The sequence below is a fragment of the Nerophis lumbriciformis genome, linkage group LG06 (genome assembly GCF_033978685.3).
Source record: "Nerophis lumbriciformis linkage group LG06, RoL_Nlum_v2.1, whole genome shotgun sequence".
In the NCBI taxonomy this organism is placed as follows: domain Eukaryota; kingdom Metazoa; phylum Chordata; class Actinopteri; order Syngnathiformes; family Syngnathidae; genus Nerophis; species Nerophis lumbriciformis.
In genome coordinates this window covers 28,917,171-28,943,238 of record NC_084553.2, presented here as the reverse complement: position 1 = coordinate 28,943,238, position 26,068 = coordinate 28,917,171, and the positions used below count along the sequence as shown (strand labels likewise).

The 26,068-nt window shown below is 40.8% G+C and overlaps 1 protein-coding gene across 4 annotated transcripts in view; it reads left to right on the top strand.

The window, feature by feature from the left end:
* The window catches only part of zfhx3b (zinc finger homeobox 3b), a 435,085-nt gene that overhangs the window by 174,503 nt on the left and 234,514 nt on the right, over positions 1-26,068 (top strand). The window contains exon 1 of one of the 4 annotated variants that reach the window (XM_061964036.1): positions 10,533-11,467. The exons of the other annotated variants lie outside the window; for them this stretch is intronic. The gene's annotated coding sequence lies outside the window, so the exon portion shown is untranslated. Of the gene's footprint in view, positions 1-10,532; positions 11,468-26,068 lie in introns of those variants that run through there. 4 annotated transcript variants of the gene reach the window in all.

Genomic DNA, 26,068 nt, shown 5'->3' with positions numbered 1-26,068 from the left:
GATGTTCCTTCTTTTGAATGATTTTCCTTCCTCAGTTTTATTTCTTTATACATCTTCTTTATTTAGGATTGTAAGACTGAAAATATAAACATTACAAAAGTACATCGTCCATTGTGTATTTTACATAATGTCCATTGTGTATGTTACATAAATGAAATAGAAGGTTTAGTGTTAATACACACAGCAAACATTGCACACATGTAGTTAAACACAATTGAACCTAAGGTGTAGCTTTATCGCCCTCTGATGGTCAAATTTAGCGCTAAATGTATTTAACCAGTTTTGATCGCCAGCGTTAAACAGCCAAAAATAACCAACCACAAATACAAGAGACATCAAAGCCAGCTATTTCCATACATTCATACTTTGCTGTCCAGTCGCTGTTAAAGTCCGATTGTCACGATTTTTTCTCCTTCTTCAGGTTCCATAGTGTCATTTTCTTTAACTCACCCACTGCTGCTTCATTGTGACACATATGCCTCGCTGTTGCCCCCTGCGGGGTGATGGGGGTTCTGCATTTATGAGCAACCCGAGTTTGAATGGTTTCATCAAGCCTATTTAGGTGATGTTCGGAGGGCCAAATTAAAAGCTTTGGCAGATGTGGTCTGCTGGCCACCAGTTGAATAGACCTGGTTTACACCAGCAAGCATACAAAGTAAATATATAGAAGCTGAAATATGTCAATATTTTTTAATATAATATAAAATCCATCCATCCATCCATTTTCTCCCGCTTGTCCCTTTCGTGTTTGCGGGGGGTGCTGGAGCCTATTTCAGCTGCATTCGGGCAGAAGGCGGGGTACACCCTGGACAAGTCGCCACCTCATCACAGGGCCAACACAGATAGACAGACAACATTCACACTCACATTCACACACTAGGGCCAATTTAGTGTTGCCAATCAACCTATCCCCAGGTGCATGTCTTTGGAGGTGGGAGGAAGCCGGCGTACCCGGAGGGAACCCACGCAGTCACGGGGAGAACATGCAAACTCCACACAGAAAGATCCCGACCCCGGGTTTGAACTCAGGACCTTCGTATTGTGAGGCACATGCACTAACCCCTGTTTTAATAAGTTTCATGGTGTTCTCAAATAATATTTTTTATACGTGACATGCTGCCAGCACATCCCAGGCATGGGAGTTACTGGTGGAGAAAGATCTCTAAACAGTGTCAATAATAAATAGTGGTAGATGGGTGTGAGAATTGGTATGATTTTTCCGGTTCTAATTCCACTTTCGATTCTGCTTAGCGATTCGGTTCTTTATCGATTCTCTTATTGATTCTATTTTTTTTTTTTTAAATAACAAAAACGTGGATTAGCATCAACTTTGTTTCGTTTAGAGGTAACATTACCTTACAAAACCTACAGTGAGTTCTTAAGATGCATTTAGCATAAAACACACATTCACATTTGAGGTTGAATTGCTGGTATAAATGCACTTTTGCACGATATTTTATTTTTTGGAGTTCCACGTGTATAAGGTAATGACTCAGTAAAAATGTGGTTGAGGAAAACATGCAACTTTTCCCCTGACTACAATCGAACATTCACCCACCGAAGGAGCTTCTACTGTGATAAATCTGCGCAAGCTTTTGACCACAAACTTAGTCACTGCTCGGTGACATTCATCGCTCTTCCCTGCCGCGATGAAAGCTAGCAGCAGAAGTGAACTGGAGCTATTACTTACTACCCGCCTTGAAACTAGTCAGAATATGTCATTTGTCTTGCTTATCTAAATGGGAGGGCATTCATTTCAATTTAACATGTAATAGTGCTAACATTATTAGTGGGGTTAGTTAGCACCAGTTGTATTTATGACAGATGACTGCTGCTGCCTGGGATGGGATCAGCGCGGTTCAAAAACGCGACATTCATCCATCCATCCATCCATTTCCTACCGCTTGTCCCTTTTGGGGTGGCGGGGGGGTCGCTGAAGCCTATCTCAGCTGCATTCGGGCGGTAGGCGGATTACACCCTGGACAAGTCGCCACCTCATCGCAGGGCCAACACAGATAGACAGACAACATTCACACTCACATTCACACACTAGGGCCAATTTAGTGTTGCCAATCAACCTATCCCCAGGTGCATGTTTTTGAAGGTGGGAGGAAGCCGGAGTACCCGTAGGGAACCCACACAGTCATTGGGAGAACATTCAAACTCCACACAGGAAGATCCCGAGCGCAGGATCGAACCCCAGACCTTCGTATTGTGAGGCAGATGCACCCCTCTTCCACCGTGCTGCCCCAAACGTGACATTCATTTATAGTTATTGCATGCTGTGTGTTCAAATGTTTCATCATATTGCTTGTATGTTCTCCTCTTGGTGTAATAGCAACCTTGCAATTATTACAAGTAGGGCTGTTGCAATATTTTCTTGTAAAATGTCGGCGAACTTTAGAGAGCTTCTTCGGCCCGGGCGCCACCATGTTGCTGTCTGATGTCACTACACACGTTGCTTAATGATATCATTCCCGCCGGCAAGAATCATTAAGGCATTCGTTTGAAAAAATGGCAAGTGATTTCAAAGGAATTAGTACAATGGGAACCGGTTCTGAACAAGAACCGTTTTTCAATTCCCATATCTAATGGTAGATACCATGACTTCTAGACTTCATCGATTTCATTCATTAAGCTCATCCACAGCAATATTGTTGGTCACAATTTATTTTGTGATGTAAGAATTAAACGTCCACATACAAAAATTAGGACAACATCATTGACATGTAATCAGTAGTTAGTAGGGCTGTGAATCTTTGGGTGTCCCACGATTCGATTCAATATCGATTCTTGGGGTAACGATTCGATTCAAAATCTTTTTTTTTTTTTTTTTTTATTCAACACGATTCTCGATTCAAAAACGATTTTTTTCCCCGATTCAAAATGATTCTCTATTCATTCAATACATAGGATTTCAAAATGATCTACCCCAGTCTGCTGACATGTAAGCAGAGTAGTAGATTTTTGTAAAAAGCTTTTATAATTATAAAGGACAATGTTTTATCAACTGATTGCAATAATGTAAATTTGTTTTAACTATTAAATGAACGAAAAATATGACTTGTTTTATCTTTGTGAAAATATTGGACACAGTGTGTTGTCAAGCTTATGAGATGCGATGCAAGTGTAAGCCACTGTGACACTATTGTTCTTTTTTTTTAATATATATATAAATGTCTAATGATAATGTCAAAGAAGGATTTTTAATCACTGCTATGTTGAAATTGTTACTAATATTGATACTGTTGATAATATTCATTTTTGTTTCACTACTTTTGGTTTGTTCTGTGTCGGGTTTGTGTCTCCTCTCAATTGCTCTGTTTATTGCAGTTCTGAATGTTGCTGGGTCGGGTTTGGTTTTGGAATTGGATTGCATTGTTATGGCATTGCTGTGTATTGTTTTGTTGGATTGATTAATTAAAAAAATAATAAATAAATAAAAATAAATAAAAATATTAAAAAATAATAAATAAATAAATAAATCCATCCATCCATCCATCTACTTCCGCTTATCCGAGGTCGGGTTGCGGGGGCAGCAGCCTAAGCAGGGAAGCCCAGACTTCCCTCTCCCCAGCCACTTCGTCCAGCTCCTCCCGGGGGATCCCGAGGCGTTCCCAGGCCAGCCGGGAGAGATAGTCTTCCCAACGTGTACTGGGTCTTCCCCGCGGCCTCCTATCGGTCGGACGTGCCCGAAACACCTCCCTAGGGAGGCGTTCGGTGGCATCCTGACCAGATGCCTGAACCACCTCATCTGGCTCCTCTCGATGTGGAGGAGCAGCGGCTTTACTTTGAGCTCCTCCCGGATGACAGAGCTTCTCACCCTATCTCTAAGGGAGAGCCCCGCCACCCGGCGGAGGAAACTCATTTCGGCCGCTTGTACCCGTGATCTTGTCTTTTCGGTCATGACCCAAAGCTCATGACCATAGGTGACGATGGGAACGTAGATCGACCGGTAAATCGAGAGCTTTGCCTTCCGGCTCAGCTCCTTCTTCACCACAACGGATCGATACAGCGTCCGCATTACTGAAGACGCCGCACCGATCCGCCTGTTGATCTCATGATCCACTCTTCCCTCACTCTTGAACAAGACTCCGAGGTACTTGAACTCCTCCAATTGGGGCAAGATCTAAAAAATCGATTTTTTAAAAATGAGAATTGATTCTGATTCGCACAACGTGAGAATCGCAATTCGAATTCGAATCGATTTTTCCCCACACCTCTAGTAGTTAGTATTAACAGTAAATAGTCCAAGCAGTTCAGCAAAATAGCATTCTTTTTGTATCTCTCTGATTTTCAGAATAACCACTCGTGTCATTTAAACACATTATAACATGATCAAAAACACCAAATAGCAGCAGGACGTTGTTATCTGTTGGATCCAGAGCTTGAGAAATACTAGCTCTTCTATGTAGCATGTAGCATTCTCTTCTTATTTTTACATTCCCACATGAGCCTGGAAACTGGGACTTCAGATGTATTCGTGAAAATAGAAGAAACCAAATCATTTGAGAAATCAGAATAATTTAGTGCATGGAAATGTACCGTTGCAAGTCTGAACAAGGACTGGCACGGAAACCTGGTTCCAGAATGGCACCATAGCCGGTAGTACCCAGACCGAAAAAGAAGAAGCTATCAGTCCCTTATTTTAATGCTAATCACAGCATTTCCACATTATAAATCAATGGCAGTTACGCTGAGAGAGCTTGCTTTCAGGATTATGAGCATCAAATATTACAACTTAAGTAAGACCTTTTTTTTTGCATGTTCTCTATGTTCTATATTTGTATGATTTGTATTATGTATTTCTTATTTTCAACAAACAAGAAATTAATTTTATGTATATAATTTGAAATATTTGAATTACTACCGTAGTCAGTTGAACTTAAATGCCACAAAACCATTTTTTGTTTTGTTTTGTTTGTTTTATTTCAAATGTTTCTTATTTTTTAAGTACTTGTTTGGGCACCGTTCAAGACCGGCACCATTTTCAAAGTGCTGATTTGATACTAGTAACAGTTAAAATGTAATCGATAACCATCCCTATGTGGGAACGCGCACAATGGTATGACAATCCTTCAGTTTTCTGTGTGAAATGCACAGTGAGTACATACAGATGTGTATTACGGCTCTGATGGGATCTCTGTGTGATAGGCTACCGCCTCGCTGATAGGATTTCATATTAAAGTATTGACATATAGATAGTTAATTAACTAGCACGACCGAGCTGTGGAAATGCAAGACCGATTTTGATCCAATCCAGTCTGAACCAGACAGTGGCGAACGATACTTTGTGGAAATACATGTGGTCTTGTCAATGATAAAACATGAAGCAATATGCTATGCTATCCAGTCATCGTCATGATCACTTTCCTCTACTGCTTATCCTTACTCTTTGGAAACATTTGTGTTCTGATTCTGGATTGTCTTCTACCATAATTTTCTTGAAATTTTAGTTTGCCTACATAATTGTTCTACCATCAAGGATAAGTGTTCCTAGAAAGACTCAACGGAGAATTCAAAAAATTCGAGGTGTGTGAATGTGTGTGAGTGTGTGTGTCTGCGTGTGTGTGTGTGTTTGTGTGTGTGTGTGTGTGCGTGTGTGTGTTGTGCAAAAGTAAACACCTTCTCTATTAAGCACTTTAACGAGCTAACACCTAAAAAGGGAACAGCTCCACTAATCACAAGGTTTTATGGGTCCCTGGAAATTTTGGGTCTATAAAGGGGGCCTCTTGACTGAGGGCCAACCTCCGGAAGGACAGGCGGTGCCTCAGTGACCCCGACCAACTATGTCCACCCGCCACCGACACGTCTGGGTGGGCTTATACCTTTACCATGTCTATCTGTTTACTGTACCTCTCCTTCTGTGCAGTGCAATGCCTATTTACCTATAATATACAAAACTATTATGTTTTCATTTTCTGATTAAGCTCAACGAACAGCCAAAATTGTTGTATTTGTGTGTGATCCAGGACACATAATAGTGATGATGGTGTCGAGCCATTCCAGGGCTTGATGCAAAATTTGGATTCGACCCCTGGCAATAATCCTTGATCTGTATTTGCCTCGTGCATATCTTCCACATGTCAGCTTTCATCTCATCTTGGTTTTTTTTTAGGTGCAGTGTGTAAGGGGGGTGGGGATGTGGTCTTTTCTTGACATGAAGGAAAATGACTTGCTTTAAGTTTGTATATTTTAGAGCAAAGAGGCATTATAATAGCTTTGGCATTGTGGAGCAATGATTATCCTCTGTTCTGTTTGGGTCGACTTACCAGCAGCTAGTGTTGCTCTTGCCTGCAGGGCTCATATGGCTCTGATTTGGGATCCCTCCTTCTTAGTCAACCTCTCCAAAGCGCATAAAAACCCACAAGAGTCAAGTCCGAGTCACAACCCGGACTGCATCTCGGAAGGCTTCTTCACACCCCGACACACTGTTCATGGTTTTTCTTTCAAATAAATGTGATTTACTTATTTTAATACAAATTTAAATTAGCTTATTTGAATTGTTTGCCTAAATTCATTCCTTTTTACTTGTTTAAATAGTCTTTATTTATTGTGGGACATGCACCTGTTTATTTCCTAAACAGTCTACATTTATTTTTCTTATAATTTTACAATTTGTGAGCTAGACATGTACACAGTGCAGTATACATCGGATAGTTCTGCAGGGAATAAACATAAAGAAAAACACATTTAAAAAAATACAAATTTCCCAGCATTTTTTCCACAATATTCTGACATTGTGGCAATAGGGAGGAGTGCTAAGGCTGCACACACACGCACTTACACACGCATGCACACGCACACACACGCACACACCCGTTTTTTGTATACGTACGTGTGTTTTATATATTTGTTGTTTTTTTAATCCATTTAACATAACAAATTAAAAAATAAAATCATAAACACATGCACGCACGCACACACACACACACACACACGTTTACGAAAATGGGCGGCTCACCTATTATTTACTTTATTTTGAAGGTTTTATTCGATTACCGGGTAAATATTTACAGTGATAAAACAGCATAATTCACTAATGCATATATTGCAATATTTTAAATATTTCCTTGTAAAATATTGAGCGATTTGACGTTAAGAATGAACACATTTGAAAGAGGATACAAATACGCTGTTATGGTGCAACGTCCAAACTGTTATTGAATTATGCATGGGGTCATTAATAGGGTGGCGGGACAAATAGATGTAGAGGGAGATGAATTGATATGGCTTCTTGTTTCTTATGTAAATGAGGCAGACTGACCAGACGGCCACTTGCCTTTTTTTTTTTTTTAATATTCTACTTCCAACCCTTAACATCACAACAGCAGGATAAAATATATCATGTTTTTCTTTCTGTCTTGCATAAATGCTGTCATGCATTACACTGTCTCACTATGTTGAACATATATATATATATATATATAATAAAATACAAAATGTAGTCCAAGGTCATTTTTAATAATTTTATTAACATGCATTTATAATTCACGTTGAATACATGAATTACCAAACATGGAAGAATAAAAAAAGTTCCCTCAAAAATACAAAGTTAAAATTAAATCAACAATATATTAATGATTAAAACATATCAATTATGCAAACTATATGTTAAACAAAGCAAAACAAATATTGATGGACATAGCCTCCACCAACGGGGCATTAAAAAGGCACATTTTCACATCAAATGCATATTCTACCGCAGAAAACCACCTTTAAATAAACGATTAACACGTTTTTTTTTTTTTTTTTTACAACACAATTACATGTAAACAAAACGTTTAATTACAAATCAGCATTTTACTCTCTCTAAATTGGCCCAGAAATAAATGACTGATTTATATTTATTTATAAATAATTTCGTGAGAGAGCAAAAGCCAACCAGAAAACCAAAAATGTTTAGAATTTTGGAAAAAGAAGCATATTTTTCTCTGATTAATGTAATAAACAATTATTTACATTTGCATCCAGTTTGCATTTAATAATGACTGATTTTTTAATTTTTATTTTCAAAATACATGTGTCCAAATGTCTGTATTTATACGAGAAAAAAAATGTTTGTACTATTATGTGTACCACGACATGTTTGGACTTTAACGTGCCAGTGATAACAGAGGAGTGGCTGGCTCATTTCTTTTCGCCATCTTCATCATGCGTCCCTTCTTAGCACGCACATACAGTATATGGGCCTGTGTTGTTCGAAATGACCCACTCAGAACCAGTCCAACCTGTCTAACGTTCCTGGCGTGGGCTCGTCTCCCGCAGATCTCGCAGTGCGCTGCACGGTCCCTGTGGTCCAGCTGAACATAAGAGGGCGCTCCCATTGCACCTGGCCGGGCAGCCCTGCTCGGGGGGAGCCGGACCTCTAAGATGATGTTAGTGGAAAACGTTCGTCCCAAAAAATAAATTAAATAAAAACAATAAAAAACAAAACACATATAAAAAATATACAATGACAAATACAAATGATGTCTTTATTTTTTTTCCTAAAACAAATTAAACTTTTCTACATCAAAATGACTTCTAATATAATATGCATGCACCATTATAGCAACTTTCAAGCTGGGTGTTCATCATCAATATACAACATTAAAATTATATATATATTTAAAAAAACAGTGTTATTTTATCTTAAACATAATATTTAAAGACATATGCACAACTTCATCATATGCTGTGATTATTATATACAATATATCTCAGCCTTTTGAGCATCTTTAAATCCTCCCCAAAAATCCTGCAGCCTCGTTAAAAGAAACTTATGACTTTTTTTTCCCGATAGGATCTTTGATCCCTAAATACTTTCACCCCTGCTCATTTCCTATGTTTCCTTTTGTGCTTTGTCTGGGGGTTAGGCGTGTGCACATGCAAAAAAAAGAAGGATGGAACAACGACAAATATCACGTGATTACAAATAATATACTTGGTGTAAAACGTCCCATTACAGTCGACTTATATGCTGTTGTGTGCGCACCAGTTTAGGTGATGGTCACGTGATTTTTGTTTTTTGGCGCACTTGAAAACCCCACTCCACGTGTCTGTGTCACGTGCACGGGCTGTCATATAGCCACAGGTTGTGTTCAATGTACAATGTGCCACTCGTGGATGGCGCGTGGACGCTTACCCTTCCCGCAGAGAGGCGCAATTGAATGCTGCTAACACAAAAGCAGCAGACCCCCCTTTTTCCTTTTCAACCCCTTTTCAGAGATGCACGGGGCCCTAAAAGCATTAAGGGCCCCCTACACCCCGCCAACATCACCCCCAGTCAGCCCACGCTGATGCTGGTGGACTAATGTCACTCAGGCCTTTTGCATACACTTTTTGTAAACTCCAGTTTGCACTGATGGCTTTTGCAGGCTGCCTACAAGCCTCAAATTACACCGGCCTCTTTTATTATCTCCTAGCCCCTCGCACGCTATTTTGAACCTATTCATTTTTTACAATCTCTTCTTCCCCGAGAGAGAAGGCATGTCGCAAATCCTCCGGATTCCTGCACTCTGCCTCCTCTTGCACCGCCACAGAAGTGGGGACCACGCGTTTGAGTGTCTATGTGTTTTTGACAAAAAAAAAAAAAAAAAAAAGGCAGTTATCAATGCTTGCCTCGGCAAGTGTTCAGGAACTGACCATAGATTTTTGCAGTGGGGGTCCTTATGCAACATTTGGTGCGTTCACGTCCATAGGACATTTGCATAACTTTATAAAGAAAATATAGCCCACATATTTTATCAGCATGATAACATGCTTTACACATCAGATACGTTAAAACAACGTGTCAACTCTCTTGCAAGTCCTCTGTATGCGCCACATATCCATAATCTGACCTGTGTTGGAATGCATTCATGCTTTATGGACGCAGAATAACAAATTCACGTTGTTTCCATAAACATGTGGCACTTTATGTGATCTCTGCACTCACTCTGAGAGTGTCATCACAAAACACACACATGCACGTTGCAGTGTAGAAAAAGAGGACATTGGGTATGAATATAACATATATTTATTATAGAACATGAATTACTTATTCATTGACATAGGCTAATATAATTACATTTAAAGTGAACGCGCTCTGCCTTCTATATTTGATGATATAGAATATGTATTGACAATGTGTTTCCATGCATGCAGCCTCTGAATATGTGACACGATGACCTGCTTCTTCTTCTTCTTCTTCTTCTTCTTCTTCATCATCACACTGCAACTCTTGGAAACAGATATATTGCTGTATTATAATTTTTTTTCTAAATAGAAACAATATTTTTGATTGTGCTTGGTATCCAAATAAAAGCACTCATTCATACATACACACGCAAACTAAGAAAAAGTGTTTTGTCTGCATAATGCAATATTTCACGGGAAAATACTAGTTAATTTCACATTATAAAAAAATGTAGTGTTTAATTATACGTTTATTAATTTATAGGATTTACAATAGATCACAATTTATAAGATATTTTATAGTACATTCTGGGCTTAGTTAAGAAGCGTATTCACATATATTGATAAGTAAGGTTATGTATTTTAAAAATAAATGTACGAATGATCCCTTCAATTGCATGTGTCCGATTCCTATTTTCTGTATTGTGCAGTTATGTTCAGTAATATTTCCATCCATAACCAAATATGTATTTTTGTCGTTCAACGCACTTTTTGAACGGGTTATGTAAATATATTCAAAGTTGAACTGCACACAGCCGCGACTAAAACACAGTCACGTTTAAAGGCACAAATATATATAAAAAAAAAAACATTTGAAAAAGTTGCACTAAAAAAAAGAAAAAAAAAGTGTCAAAATGTAATAATAAAAAGTGTTTTAGAAGAAAAGAGAAGAGCGGAGAATGGCGCAGGAGGCGACCAGCGCACACTTTCCCCTAATCAAACTCTTACTTCCCTCCTGTCTTAATTCCATATTTTCTATTCCTGATCATTACTTTCCTCTTTTTCCCTTCTTACTTGTATCTATCCATCCCTCCCTCCCTCCCCTTCCTCCCTCCCCTCCTCTCCCTCCCTCCGCCGAGCTCTCCTCTGCTGAATCTTATTGATCCACAAGGCGGCTAATTAGCCCTTCCCTTCGTGCCTGTGTAATGAAGCACATGCGCACTGAATTAATCACAGCCATTTTCCCCCCCTCGCAGGAAACTAATTAGCAGGAATAAAGATCCAAAGAGTTTTTTCTTCCCAATCATCAGATCTCACTTTCACCTCTTCCTCGCTCGCTCCAAGTCAAGACTCTCGGCTGCTTTGCATCCAAATTATTTTTGATATCGCCTTAACAACTAATAGCTGCCTACTTGCGCTGCCTTTTTTCCACGCACTCGGCAACAACAATGATCTTTCTTTTTTGGCCACCCCTGCACGCAAACTGACCGAAAAGGGGGCGACTCTCCTCGCCTTGATGGGATCTTTAGCGCCGTCGTCTCACTACTGGATTAAAAAGCGAACATCACAAAGCGGCAAAAGACAAATTGTAAGTTTCAACTTTAGCTCTTTTTTTCCTTCTTGCACGATCCTATTCTCTCTTTCCTCCTTCGTGTTCGAGGCGATGGACTTCTAGCGGAGCTGCCCCCCTTCCCAAACTCACATTTCCACTGAAAAGGGGCTGATTTTGTGCAAGTTTTCCGCTTTATTTGGAGATTCTGCCGTCCTTTTTAGGCGTTGTGTGGTTACCTGTGTTCACATCAGCGTCCGTCCTCTCCTCTTCGTCTACACGGAAAACGATCCTTCCCCCCCCCCACACGTACCACACAAAAAAGCGCTTTTCAAGCATATTTTGGGCTCGGGGGTCGTGGGTAGTCGACAAACGGGGGTTTGGACGCACAAAACGGGGTAATAGAGAGCTGAGCGGACGGAAGGGCAGCGGTGACTCCTCACCAGCGCTGCCCGGGGAAGGAGCTCCAAGTCCAGCCTGTTAGGTCCGACCCTCTCGCCCTCCACATTTTGTCAAAAAAACATAAAAAAACCCCGAAAAAACCAAGCGATGGCTTCAGGATTCTAATAGATCATTCCTGCTGGTGTTTTTTTTGGTCTTCTCCATAACATAAGTGCGAACCCTCCGCCCCGACTCACGGCCACTCGTCCCCCCGGCTTCACCCCACCTCAGTCCGGCTTGTCTCCCCCTCACTCAGCCCCTCTTTGGAACCCTTGGATTTTTCTTTAAAGTCGATTCTCAGCCGTTGCCAGACCAAGTCCCGTGCAAATCGATCCCGTGTGTGTGCGTGCGTGCGTGAGCGGTTTTGCGCGTGCGTGTGGGCTATGAAAAAAAAAAAAAAAAAGAAAAAAAAAAAGGGAGCCCCGGGTTCTCCTCCGTGACAGGAGCGGATCAGTAGGCTGCAAAGTGCACGCTGGCTTTCAGACGTTGGGGATATAGGCAACATGGGCCGCCTGGTTCTTTTGGATCCAACCACTTACTGGCTACTGGAAACAAAACCCCTGGCCATTAGGATGACCTGCTAAAGGAACAAGGGCGAACTTACACATTACAAACCACTCATTGTGATCTAGACCACACTTATTTGAAATAAAAATAAATAATATTAGAATGAAATAGATGTTAAAATAAAAAAACACTTTTGTAATTTTCTGAGCTGGTGCAGCAAGCAATGCTCAAAACCCTTCCAATATCAAAAAGTGCATTGTGAAAAACGTACAATGCATTAGCGGTAAAGTCAGTCTCAATAATATTTGGCTATGGAAAGCGTGGAGGAGGATTTGTGAGCAAGCAAAGGCGCCAGTATTTGTGTGTTCGGGGTGAGGAGTGAGTGTGCTGGGAAAAGGGTGCGGGGGTGTATAGGTCAGACGTTAAGAAACATGGGGAACAGGGGTCATGGAATGAGCGCAGAGATAAAAGGGAAAGGAGAGGAAACCCCCTTGCTAAACAGCCGTGGGACTATGTTGGGGCTTGGAGGTGGCTATACACGGAGGAGAAGGATGATGATGTTTTTTTCTTCTTCTTTGGGTTGGGGGGCGTTGGTGGTTGTCAAGAAAGAAGACTTTGCATGCAGTGGTAGTTGCAACAACATATGTTAACATAACATATTGCGACATAACGAAGGGGAGGGGTATCATTGTGGTTTTTGAGTTGAGGGGTCAGATAGCCATGGATCATAGAGGAGGAATCCGTGGAAGAGGTCAGATGAACACATCCATATGCCTCTCATAGTGCAGACAAGCAGGCTCAATGAGATAAAACTACAAATGCATATTATCATTATTTTACTATTTGTATTAGTTCAAAACAAATATGGTTGTTTGTGCGTATAATTTATGAATGTTGCACCTGAATTTTTTGTTTGGACTGCCATGAAATGCATGCAGGTCTAGATTTCAAATGATCAGCCTTCCTCCTCTGTCAGATACTAACACTACTTACCTCCCCCCACCACCCCTTTTTTTTTCTCGTCTTCCTATTCTGTTGCAAAATGCACGCAAGGCAATATTTACCGTCATTTCAGCCGTATTTCCTGTTGTATTATTTTTTGGTAAATATGAACCGTTGTCATTGTAGAGCCTTATTAGCATCGTAGATATATGTGTGTGTGTGTGTGTGTGTGTGTGTGTGTGTGTGTGTGTGTGTGTGTGTGTTTGTGTTTCATGTTTCACCATTCGTTGGGCTGCGATGAGGTAAATCGCCACCGTGATGGTATAGCCTCACACTATAAATAGGAAAAATCATTTTAAATGTAAATCACTAAAAATGAGTAATTCACATTATAAGTATCTTTGTTTTTCTACCATGTTGCCATTGGCTTCCCTTTGCTCAAATTAAAATACAGGGTAACATTATTTAAATTTGCAATTTTATGACAACACACTTATTTGACTTTATTTCAATTCAATAAAATTACAATTTAATTGGATTAATTGTAAACTGTCAACTGTGCATATTTGTATATTTTGTGGAAAATAATTAACTGACAAAATGTTTTATTTATGTGTTGCATGGACACTTAAAAATACACATAGTTTAAAAAAAAAACAGTTTTGCATTTGCTGAGTAAATATGGCTTGCTTTGATTGTTGTCATGTTTGTGCATGGCTGTTGCTGGTCCAATCATGTGTCACTTTTTAGCATTTTATCGTTGTGATGTGAGTGTAGCCTCCTACTATCTGTAAATTGTACAATACAATACTAATGATATAATTTGTGTGTGTGTGTGAGTGTGTGTGTGTGCATCCTCTCCCTTCACATCTTGGCATATTTGTGCATCTTTGGTATCCGTGAGCAATAGTGGAGACAGATAGGCTCGTTTCATGGAGTACTGTTAGCACGGAGCCAAGGGAGGTAAGCGCCTCTGGCTGTCGTAACCCCTTCTCTCCCTTTGCCTCCCATCCTCCCTCCATTCCTCCCTTTCTGGTTATCTGCTCCTCGGTGTGTCTTCAAATACTGTGGCTCCCTCTTTACCTCCCACCTTCCCGTTGGCGGGCACGGCCACGGGCCCAGCAGGGGAGCTTGCTGACATGTCCTCAGTCAGAGAGAGGAAGAGAGAGCCCTCTCTGGGTGAGTGCTATAGGCTTGTACGGAGAATTCATTTATGCAGTGTTGTGGTATTGGGTCAAAAATATGAAGGCCTTTTGTCGCGGCCGCACTATCAATGTCTTTGTCTTTCTTTAATGTGGATGTTTCCTCTTTAAAGTCAAACGTGTGCATGTGAAGAGGGTCTGCAATTTTTGAACGTGCAAGGCCATGCAGTGAGAAGACCAGTTATTCCAGTTGACCTGCATCTCAGGACCATTATGACGTGTCATGTTATCAGAAAGAAGCATGCAGATAACGACCTGCATGGGCTCAGCAGCATTAGGAGAGTTGGATGAGAGGACCGTGGTACTCGCAGGTGTGTGTTTATGACCCTGAATGCGAGCCTGCAATCAGTACTGTCGAAAAATGATTCACTTCTACCTTTTTTCCTTAAATTCCTGCTTCTTTAATTATATTGTCTCTGGCAGCTTGGTTGCGTTTTTCTGTGGTTTTGCTCTTTGTTGATATGTTAGCATGCTACCAATGCACTGTGGAGACCACGTGACTCAAAAGACGTGTGAGGGTGCAGCTGCTTTACGACTGGTGTGTATTATTATAAACAATAACACATTTCTTGAAGGTGTATCCATGTTTAAAAAAAAAGCAAACTAGTGTGCACACAGTATGCAGAGGAGTCCAGTGACGGTGCATGGCTCACATGAGTCACTCACTCAAGGATGATCACTCGCTGTCACAGACGAGGGCACAATATTGCAAATTTAATTTGGTAATTTTAATCATTTTAATTTCTTCCCAAAATAATAATAGGTGTCATTATAGAAGGGTGTGTACTGTATGTGTTTTGGATTGAAATCTTTATTTATATTAGATTGAAGTGTTGTTATGACTATCAGGAAGACTCGTAGTGTGTGAGAATAACTTAGCAAATAGGATGCTATCCATGCAACTTACTTGGGCTGCAACAGCTAACACCGATTGTTCCGGGATGGAAGATAGGGTAGCCTTGCATCATTAGAGGACACAATTACAAACTGGGCTAGAGAACCATAGGCTCCAAGGGTTGCAAAAATGGACCACAGCCTGCCATGAGCCCACCCCTCTTTTGGACCCCGGAGGCCAGCATTCCACCCTCCGCTCTGGCGCTTATCATCACAAAGGACAGAATGCATAAAATATGGAGGACGCTTAGACAGGTCGCCTTTCTTTTGCCATACTGAGCCCTTGAACAATACATGGGCCCCTCTGGCCTGTGACTCTGACGACACACACGCCATCTTTTTTATTCTCGCCTATTCCTTTGTCATCCTCTTCCTCTTCCTCTGTGTTACTGCAGAGTGATAACCCCACCACTATTGTTTATCAGTACCTGTGAAATATATTGTACGTGTGTGTGTATGAAAGATGTGTATATGTATTTTTTAGCTAACAAATGTAATATTTTTGCATTCTGTGTAATCTGCAAATAATATACAATAATAATATCCTCCTTAGCAATAGTTGAATTATTTACAAACAGATTAAGTACACGTACTGTATATCTGTACCTTGCATTTTGGATGGGAAATAAAAAGCTCAATACTGCAAGGTGATTTTTTTGGTATGGTCTCATGACTAAATTACAGCGATGTCACCAAGCACCATGCATGCACCATCCAGACACCCATTAGTAGCAATATTTGTGTGTGACGACATATATAATGCCACATATTTTACACACTCTTAGTCTTACATTGCATGTGATTTTCAAACTATATTCTGACTACTTTATGCTTTATTAAATATGAATTATGATTCCTCTAATTACTGCATTCCTTGCTTTTGTGAGCTACATACTCTAAAGGTTTAACAGTCTGCTTCTGAGAGGCTTTTTTATTTCTGTCTCTCCATGCATGTGGGTGATAGCTGAGCTGTTGGAATGTACTGTTCGGATGTGCCGGACCCAAGGTCTATGGCACTTCCTCTCTGTGTACTTTACAGCTTATCCTCCTTGGGATTACGCAGAGAAGAAAAGAAAAGAGCTAACGCTGGAGCGCCCTCTCTCACTCTCACACCCTCTTCCTCATTTTTTCCCCGACCCACGCGCACAATAAATTCTTGACAAAAAAGTGTAATTCACTTGCAAATGTGCAGTAGTCATGTCCAAGCTGCATGCGATTGTGAGGGGGAAGAGAGGGAGAAGGAGAGCCAGGAGAGGAGGGAGGGAGGCGCTGTGATGCAAAGACATAAAGAGCACACGGCGGCATATTTCACTAAAAGACAAGGCTGAGGTGAAGCTACCGGCTGCCTCTTTCTGGCCAGGAAGCGAAACTCCATCCTCCCCTTGATAGATTCATGTGAGCTTTGTGCACATGTATTGTTTTTTTTATATCCAATATTTGTGTAAGAACCGCCATATGCTCCATGTATACATTTCAGCTCGCTATTTGTCATTCCCTGTGCCCCAGGCGACTGGAGGGTCAGCAGTGAAGGGGTTAAGGAGCAGGGATAGCCCTGTTTTGTCTCTGCGGCCTTCTTTGCCATTGTTGTGGTGGAATTGAGCTCGGTGCACCTCACTTGACCACAGCAAAGCAATAAAATGGCCTCTAAGTGCTGTAGCCTCCATAGTCCTCTAATGTCAGATGTATTCTATAGCTTCTGCACATGTATTCCATTTTCTGCACATCATACACTCACAGCTGTTTACCTAGATACACAACATACTAATATAATCCATGCATTGCATGTTTTGATTTGCATGTCCTATTTTTTGGGGGAATTTTTCACTTTGTGTGTCTGAAAGTACATGCTAATTTTGCACATACAGGTGCTTATAAGATAGATAACAGCTTGTACCTTGTCGAGCGACAAGCGATTGTACCTCTAAAGATACAATCATATGTCTGTTTTTGAGAATTTACATTCAACCGAAGGGCTATATTTTATATGACTTAATATGCCACCATCTATGTATTTCTATCTGGTAGCTATTACATTATTTTACCTCTATATTCACTTGGTTTTCCTTGTGTGACAATAATGATGCAAGTATCATGAATAATTTAGTTTTTCAGGTTTGAGAAATGTACGATATCAACACACCGTGTTGGCAGTGCTGCGTTTGATTGTTTATAGCCCACGGTCGCTGCAGACGTCGTAATTAAAAAAAAAAACTAAGATATACTCCGCATCTGCCACCATCCCAGCTCATCAAGTAAGCATATCTGCAGGATTTGTGAGATATTTTTGAATTATAAATATAAATGGCGCCGTCTGAATGTGTAAAGTTTTTATGTCGCACAGGCTGTATTAAATTGAATACTAGTGTAGATTATTACAAACATTTCAACACCTTGCCTCTTTGGCTATCATAGCTGTTGGGTTAGGGGCACGATGGCTTGCCACTGGGTAAAATTGACTGCTTATCTTCCCTTGAAATTTCATATTTACAGCATGGGAACAACCTGGATATTGTTGGGCATTGAAAAAAGGTACTAACCGTTACTTTAATGCCAATTAATTAGCCGCATGTGGTACATTAGTGCCGATTGTATATCTCGAGGGTTGAAATGTACCCCCCCATTTATTTGACAGTATTATATAAATATATGTACCTCTGTAGTGCCTCTACTTTATTTTTATCCTCACACTTCTCTTTAAATATTCATTTTTTCCTTGAGGTAAATTAACAAACAGAATGACCTTGGTGTCTCATAATACATTGATTATTAAGAATCACACAAAGCTATACAAAAAAATGCAAGAATGCATAATATTATAGTACATGCCTGTATGGGGAGATGAAATACACTCACTCTCCCCTTAGCATAATATTTTACAGAATATTTATACACTTTAATAGCAGTTCTTGCATGCTGTCTCTCATTCTTCACCCTCTTTGGCGATATATAATCAAATGTTCTGTTTTGTGCCCAGTGGCTCGTATAGCAGGGACAGTGCTGTGTGATTTACATATTCAACATGGAGCTCTCTCTTACTGCTTGCTGCTCATTCAGATGTGCAGTGGCACACAGCAAAGATTGGACCTAGGTGGTCCACAGGGAATAGGGCTGGTCCCGAAGGGACAGAGCAGGGCCAGACGGTCGCGACAGACAGGTGACCTCGGCCTTGTGATGTCGTTTACGTCGTCTGGTTGCCATGGTATCCATTTGCTTTAATGAATGAAGATGGGGACTGAGGCTTTGGTTTATGCAGCCTTTCTCTGTGAATTGTGTCAGTTTATGGCAATTTGCTCATGAATAAACATACTAGATATTAGTGGTGCTAACATACAACTCCAATTGGGCAGTGAAAGAAAACAGTCTGATATAGGAAGTCAGCTTGTGGTCACCGCTAGGATTAAAACAGATACCGATTGTTAAACCACTATAACACTCCTCCTCACGCACACTGACACACATCCTATGTTTAAAAATGGTTTGTTTTGGCAAGCATCTTTATAGATCAATTCAAGGTCTGTATCTGTACAAGGATAATAGCAGTTAAAGAGGCCCCTCTCACTCCTTGTTTTGTGTTGCGGCCAGGTGTTTCCTCTTGTCGGATCTTGCCCTGTTGTCACATGACAGGTGAGAGACGTGTTTTCTAATATTAGTGTTTACGTTTTGGTGGGTTTCTGCACAGGGTAGAAGTGCAGCGATACATAGTGGGCTTTTTTTCCTCTGCAATTATTGAGGCACACTTGGATCACGGTATGCATTTATTAGTCCTTAGTTTGGACCAAATATGATGCATCAGCAGTCTATGTTCGTGGTCAAAAAAAAAAAACACAGCATCTTGTAAAATGTCTTCCCAGAAGAGTGGAAACTGCTATATCTGCAAATGATCATCTTGTTTTTCATTTGAGTGGTGCCCATGCGTCCAAATACATATGGCACTAACCATGTAGATGACACATGGTTTGTTTACAGTAGAGACAATATGGTTTTAGAGGAAGCGCTGTAGAGAGCCAGGCAGTGGTCAGGGACAGGAAAAGGGGACGGGTGGGGAGGGGGGTGCAGACACAAGTCACATCACTTCCTTCCTTTATATCAGTCTTTTTTTTATGAATCACCATTGTCAAAACAACATTAGGCAGAAAAGGAAGTGTAGAACCAAAGCTGAATTTCCATCAAAAAGTTAAGCTATTAACAAAAAAAAAACTACAGAGTATATAAAAAGTGACAGCATGTCTGTTATCAAGTTGTGTTCACCTTGTGTAAATGTGCTTTATCTGGCTAATCAGCTCTGTGTGTTTGGCCAAAACTGCACTTCACGTCTCTCCGTGTGACAAGCAACATTAAACAAGGCTGCATGTTTTGACCCAGATCAGGAGAGAACAGTCATTTCTCACACTCTGCGGACCTGCTACTTCATCTGGACATCTCGGTGCATACACATTGTATCTGCATGTGTCGTTTCCTCTTTTTCCCAAATAGTGTGGAAACAAACACCTGCAAACACCCCTCGTGTCTGGTTGAGTCTTGTGGTCAGGGTGACACATGACAGGCGGCTGTGTGGGTCTTTGACAGGAAGCAGGGGCCCCCGCTGTTTCGCAATCTTTCTAGAAACAAGAAGCGAGTATACCCACTCTATGCCGTCCAATCCACATTGGAGGTATTGCATGCCAGCTTGGCTGCTGTGGGTACGAAACACAAGGCGAGAGGAGGGGTTGTCCCGGCATAAGTGGACCCCTGAGACCCATGAGAGAGTGTAGAGGTGTGGCACATTTATGTTTTGGGCATGGCTTGTGTCAGCGTGTTTAGTGTTTGCTGTCGGGGCATTTATATGCAAATGCTAAACAACCTATTGGGTGGCTAATTACAGCAGGGCCTTTGTGTGTACCAGGCTGTCAGAAGCTGGCAGTTTGCAAGCGAGCATGCCGGCCCCGGACTTCCCCTGCTTGTTTACTCATTGTCTTTCCTTATTACCCCCTCATTGACACTCCCCTTTTGTGTTTGCCTGCATGCTAGTTCCTCCCCTCTTGGCGCTCCAGTTAATGTAGTAGATTTGAAAAGGGGACCACCATGGCCCTGTTTACTTCCTCTTTCATTCCCCCTCTAGAACACCCGTCCAGTTAATGTTCACACAGGGAGCATTCAGCTTCCACAACTGACGCGCCGCTAATTACCGTGGTTTATATAAATGCATTTAGGTCAGGTACTAATGCAATGCAAATTTATGAGCAGGCAGAAGCAAATATTAACTTGTAGAGTTACTGAGGGGACAAAGGTGCGCCTTCCTCACCTGTCAAAATGTGAAGGTCTGTCTACCTTGTGTAAGTCATTCAGAACAGTTTGAAGCTAAAGGAGAAAAGCTTTTTTTCCCCTCATCCTACAGAACTCAAGTCTGAAATAGAGACGGCGCAGCGGCAGCCCAACAGTTGCTATTTGTAGCAATGAAAACCGAAAAAAGGATGATTCTTGGGAATATTGCAAATGGAGAAGATGCCATGAATCAAAGTGTTTTGTGTGTAGCCATATCTCAGAGCATCACCTGATCATGTGATTGAGCAGTGTCAGTGCAAACACAGGCCAGATTTCTCTCCTGTTCTAAACACCTCCTTAGAAAAGCAGCGCCTAGAATCAAAAGTGTATTTTCTCTCTGATTGGGTTTATTTCACAATGTTGCTATTTGTTTTACGGAAACTGTTTCTCCATCTGTGTGATTTAGGCACCCTTTTGTAATCCTAAATCTTTGCTGAACATACAGCCATATCGAACTGGCCGGGCAGCATTCCTAGGAATTATTTGGCCTTGTGCTAAAACAAAGAAAGAGCAAAGAGTGCAAACGTGTGCTTTGTATTGCCTCTCAACTTCCCTCAAGTAAAGTGTCATTGTTTGTCCTGTGGTCTGTGAACCATTTGTGTTCCTCCCTCTGACATATGCAGCAACGCACGCAAAAAAAATAGTAGACTGGAATTGGAGCGTGTAGTGTATGTACTGTATATTGGAGCCACCATTCCAACAGTTTAGTCTTGCTCATCTGAAAGCAGGGGTGGCAAACTCATTTCAGCTCAGGGGCCACATGGACGAAAACCTATTCCCAAGTAGGCTGGACTGGCAAAATCATGGCACAATAACTTGTTTTCTTTGTTTAAAAATAGACCAAGCGCATTCTGAAAATGTACAAATCCTAATTATTATTTTTTTTTACACTTACATGTTGCGGTTAACAGTATTCTATTTTCATTTGACGTTTTTCATACTTATTGAATAAATTATGTGATAATGTTTATCATAATAATTGTCAGCAATGAGTCTGGTAGATTCTTAAAATGCTCCCATTGGTGTTAATGTTTAATCTATCAAAAGATTCAATTAATAATAATATCAAAATCATGTTAAAGGATGTTATTAATGTAATTTACTAATTTTATTCAACTGATGTACTTACATCATGTGGTTTAGTCTGTACATACACTATATTGCCAAAAGTATTTGGCCACCCATCCAGATGATGAGAATCGGGTGTCCTAATCACTTGGCCCGGTGTATAAAATCAAGCACTTAGGCATGGAGACTGTTTCTACAAACATTTGTGAAAGAATGGGCCGCTTTCAGTGATTTCCAGCGTGGAACTGTCATAGGATGCCACCTGTGCAACAAATCCAGTCGTGAAATTTCCTCGCTCCTAAATATTCCAAAGTCAACTTTATTATAAGAAAAGTGAAGAGTTTGGGAACAACAGCAAGTCAGCCACCAAGTGGTAGGCCACATAAACTGGCAGAGAAAGGTCAGCGGATGCTGAAGCGCATAGTGCAAAGACTTTCTGCACAGTCAGTTGCTACAGAGCTCCAAACTTATTGTTTCCTTCCAATTAGCCCACATACAGTACGCAGAGAGCTTCGTGGAATGGGTTTCCATGGCTGAGCAGTTGCATCTAAGCCATACATCACCAAGTCCAATACAAAGCGGCGGATGCAGTGGTGTGAAGCACGTTGCCAGTGGACTCTAAAGCAGTGGAGACGCCTTCTCTGGACTGATTAATCACGCTTTTCCATCTGGCAATCTGATGGACCAGTTTGGGTTTGGAGGCTGCCAGGAGATCGCTAAATTTCTGACTGCATTGTGCCGAGTGTGAAATTTGGTGGAGGAGGAATTATGGTGTGGGGTTGTTTTTCAGGAGTTGGGCTTGGCCCTTTAGTTCCAGTGAAAGGAACTTTGCATGCTCCAGGATACCAAAACATTTTGGACAATTCCATGGGATGGCACTTTAAGTTCATATGTGAGTAAAGGCAGGTGGCCAAATACTTTTGGCAATATACTGTATGTAGCATCATCTACAACAAAACTTGTGAATTTGGACTAATTTCATTAATCACACATGAAGTTAGAAGGGGATACATATTTCAGCTTTTTAATGTGCGCCTAGAAAATGTGTCCCAACAGTACAACACGAAAAGTAGGGATTGTCAAAAGCATGTTTTTGGGGGGTGGGGAGGATGTCACAGGTTACATTACCAACAACATCTTTGACAATCAAGGCATGAACGTAACAATCCACAATGTTGTATACTATCACTAATTAGCAGCGTAAATATGTAGTGTCCAAACACATAGGTGTTGCCTCTATCTTAATGCGGCACATAGCTCCGCCCGCTCTAAAGGGGACGGCGTGGCATAGTTGGGAGAGTGGCCGTGCCAGCAAGCTGAGGGTTCTTGGTTCAATCCCCACCTTCTACCAACCTTGTCATGTCCGTTGTGTTCTTGAGCAAGACATTTCACCCTTGCTCCTGATGGGTTGTGGTTTGGGCCTTGCATGGCAGCTTCCGCCATCAGTGTGTGAATGTGTGTGTGAATGGGTGAATGTGGAAATAGTGTCAAAGTGCTTTGAGTACCTTGAAGGTAGAAAGCGCTATACAAGTATAATCCATTTACCATTTACCATAAAGTCATGCACGTTCTGCACAGAGGGTACAAAGAATTGCTGTTGCGAGATCCAGTGGACACATTTGGAACAGCAGTTACTTTCATTCAAAAATGTCCGCTCATTGTTATACTTACAAACGATATACGATATGAATGACATACGTTTGACCGACCATAGAGCTTTTAATACTATCGTTATTGTCAGGATAATGCATGTTAACAATGACTCATTCCAGCTCAGTCCCGCAAATCTGACAGCGACAAGAGAAAGGCCGCGTCCTCATCACACCATAGCATCCTCGCTATCAAGCTAGCGGCTAACGTCCTCCACAGTTCTAATTGGGGGTTAAATCACTAAAATGATTCCCGAGCGCTGCCACCGCTGATGCTCACTGCTCCCTTCACCTCCCAAGAGGTGGAACAAAGGGATTAGTCAAATGCAGAGGATAATTTCACCACACCTAGTGTGTGTGTGACTATCAGTGGTACTTTAACTTTAATTTTAACTTTAAGCCACTCCTAAGTCAGCAATCCTCGCCTGCATGGGAAATAAACTACTGGTATGGACAAGGAATAGCTAAACATGCTACACTACAGACATTAGGAGGATACAATAAGCTATGCTATGTACTAGGCTAGTGCTCTTTAATGTAAAAAGAGGCGGGGAATCAATATATAGACAGTAGTCAATGATAATGTAGTATCAGTATATGGTCATTACTACAGTGATTAGGTCAATATTAGGGATGTCCCGATCCGATATTTGGATCGGATCGGCCGCCGATATTTGCCAAAAAATGCGTATCGGCAAGGCATGGTAAAATGCCGATCCAGATCCAGTTTAAAAAAAAAACTCCGGTCCGTGTTTTCCAACGCACCAATTTAAATAATACATTCCACTTTTCTGCTGCTCCCTAATTTCCGTTCTGCATTTTACAGCACACCTTCAACACATCCACAGCAGTTGCTTTTAGCTGCTAGCATTACACGACAGGCTCTTCTCACTCTTTCCTGTGTCTCCTTCTCACAGACAGCAAGCGCACCTTCTTACACATGTCACATACTGTCACGTCATACGTCACATACGTATACGTCCTCCCCGAGCAGAGAGGTAGCAGCATGGCTAACGTTAGCTGTGATGCTAGCGCAGCCGCTAAGGTGCGCGCCTGTGCAATTGCGCACTGCTCAAGTGTCCTCTGCGCACGGCAAATCTATGCCACCCACAAAATCAAATAAAAAAATAAACGCATAACAATTTTCGACACACGGACACGACAGAGAAAACAGTTTTCGTCATCATTGTTCAAATATTGTAACGTCTGTCGAGACGCTTATCTCCATTCGGTGCCACACGCCCACACCATCAAAATGCAGAGGCAAACATTTCCAGATCAACACCGTATGAAAAAATTGTTTAAAAAAAGTTTAAAAGTAGCATATATTAATGCAGTATGAAGAAGAATGTTTTAATGTAGACACATAGAATCATCATACTGCTGTGATTGTATGCATCAAGTGTTCATTCAAGGCTAAGGCAAAATATTGAGATATATATCGTGTATCGCGATATGGCCTTAAAATATTGCAATATTAAAAAAAGGCCATATCGCCCAGCCCTAGTTCAATGATGCCATTTCTGTTTGTCATGTATAATTTGGTCTATTTTGTGTTTATCCTTGAATAAACAGGTCAGTTTCTTGTTACCAACCATTGTGTATTATTCAAACTCACCTAATTCAGCTGGCTAGTTGTTATCAAGAGTACTAAAACCATTTTCAACATGATTCTGACAACTAAGTAGGCTAAATAACTTTAAACTTTAATACATGCTCAGATAGGCCAGTATCGGTATCGGATCGGAAGTGCAAAAACAATATCGGTATCGGATCGGAAGTGCAAAAACCTGGATCAGGACATCCCTAGTCAATATTGTTTATTATTACAAAATCTTAATTTTTTCCCTTTTTTTATTGATTACCAACTCAGGAAATAAGTTCCTGGACATAGGGAAGGGCTTTAAGGGCAATACCTAAGGGAATTAAATAAGAGCAAATAGTAGGAAATAATTTAAATATTTAATTGATATTGTTAAGTCGCTATCCTGTGTTTTTGTCTGATTACAATTGTGATCAAAAATCAAATCAATCAATATTCAATACCAACATTGGTATGACCAATACTGCCCCTGTAACTACTTGGTGTTGGATCGATACCCGCATTGGTAGTATCAACCAAAACTAATGTAAAATATCCAAACAACAGAAAAAGAGGTGCTTAGTACATTTTAACAAATGTGTAGATGAACCACAACGTGACGAGCTATTACCAGTAAATTAGCAAGTATATTATTAATAATTTTGAGGAAATAACACAACCGAAATGATGCAATTTGTTACTATGTAGGTCAGAAACCAAAGTAGGAGCTTTTGTAACCTGTTCTGAAATGGCTCTATTATCATTCATATACCAAATATTATATTGTCATTAATATTGAGGCTGTATATATTTTTACATAGATTGTAGGCCATGTCACCCATCCCTAGTTTTACAATACCACTTTTCCAGTCACCCATCTTTGCAGCAGTGTGCTCGGTACCTTGATGGAAGGGTGCCAGAAACCAATACAGTATGGATCAGTAACTGTGGTACGCTTTAAAAGGTGTAACTTAAAGGGAATAAAACAAGAGCATGTGTCCTAAACTGAAACGGTTGTCTGGGGAGACTGTGCTGACCAATGAAGCTGCAGTCA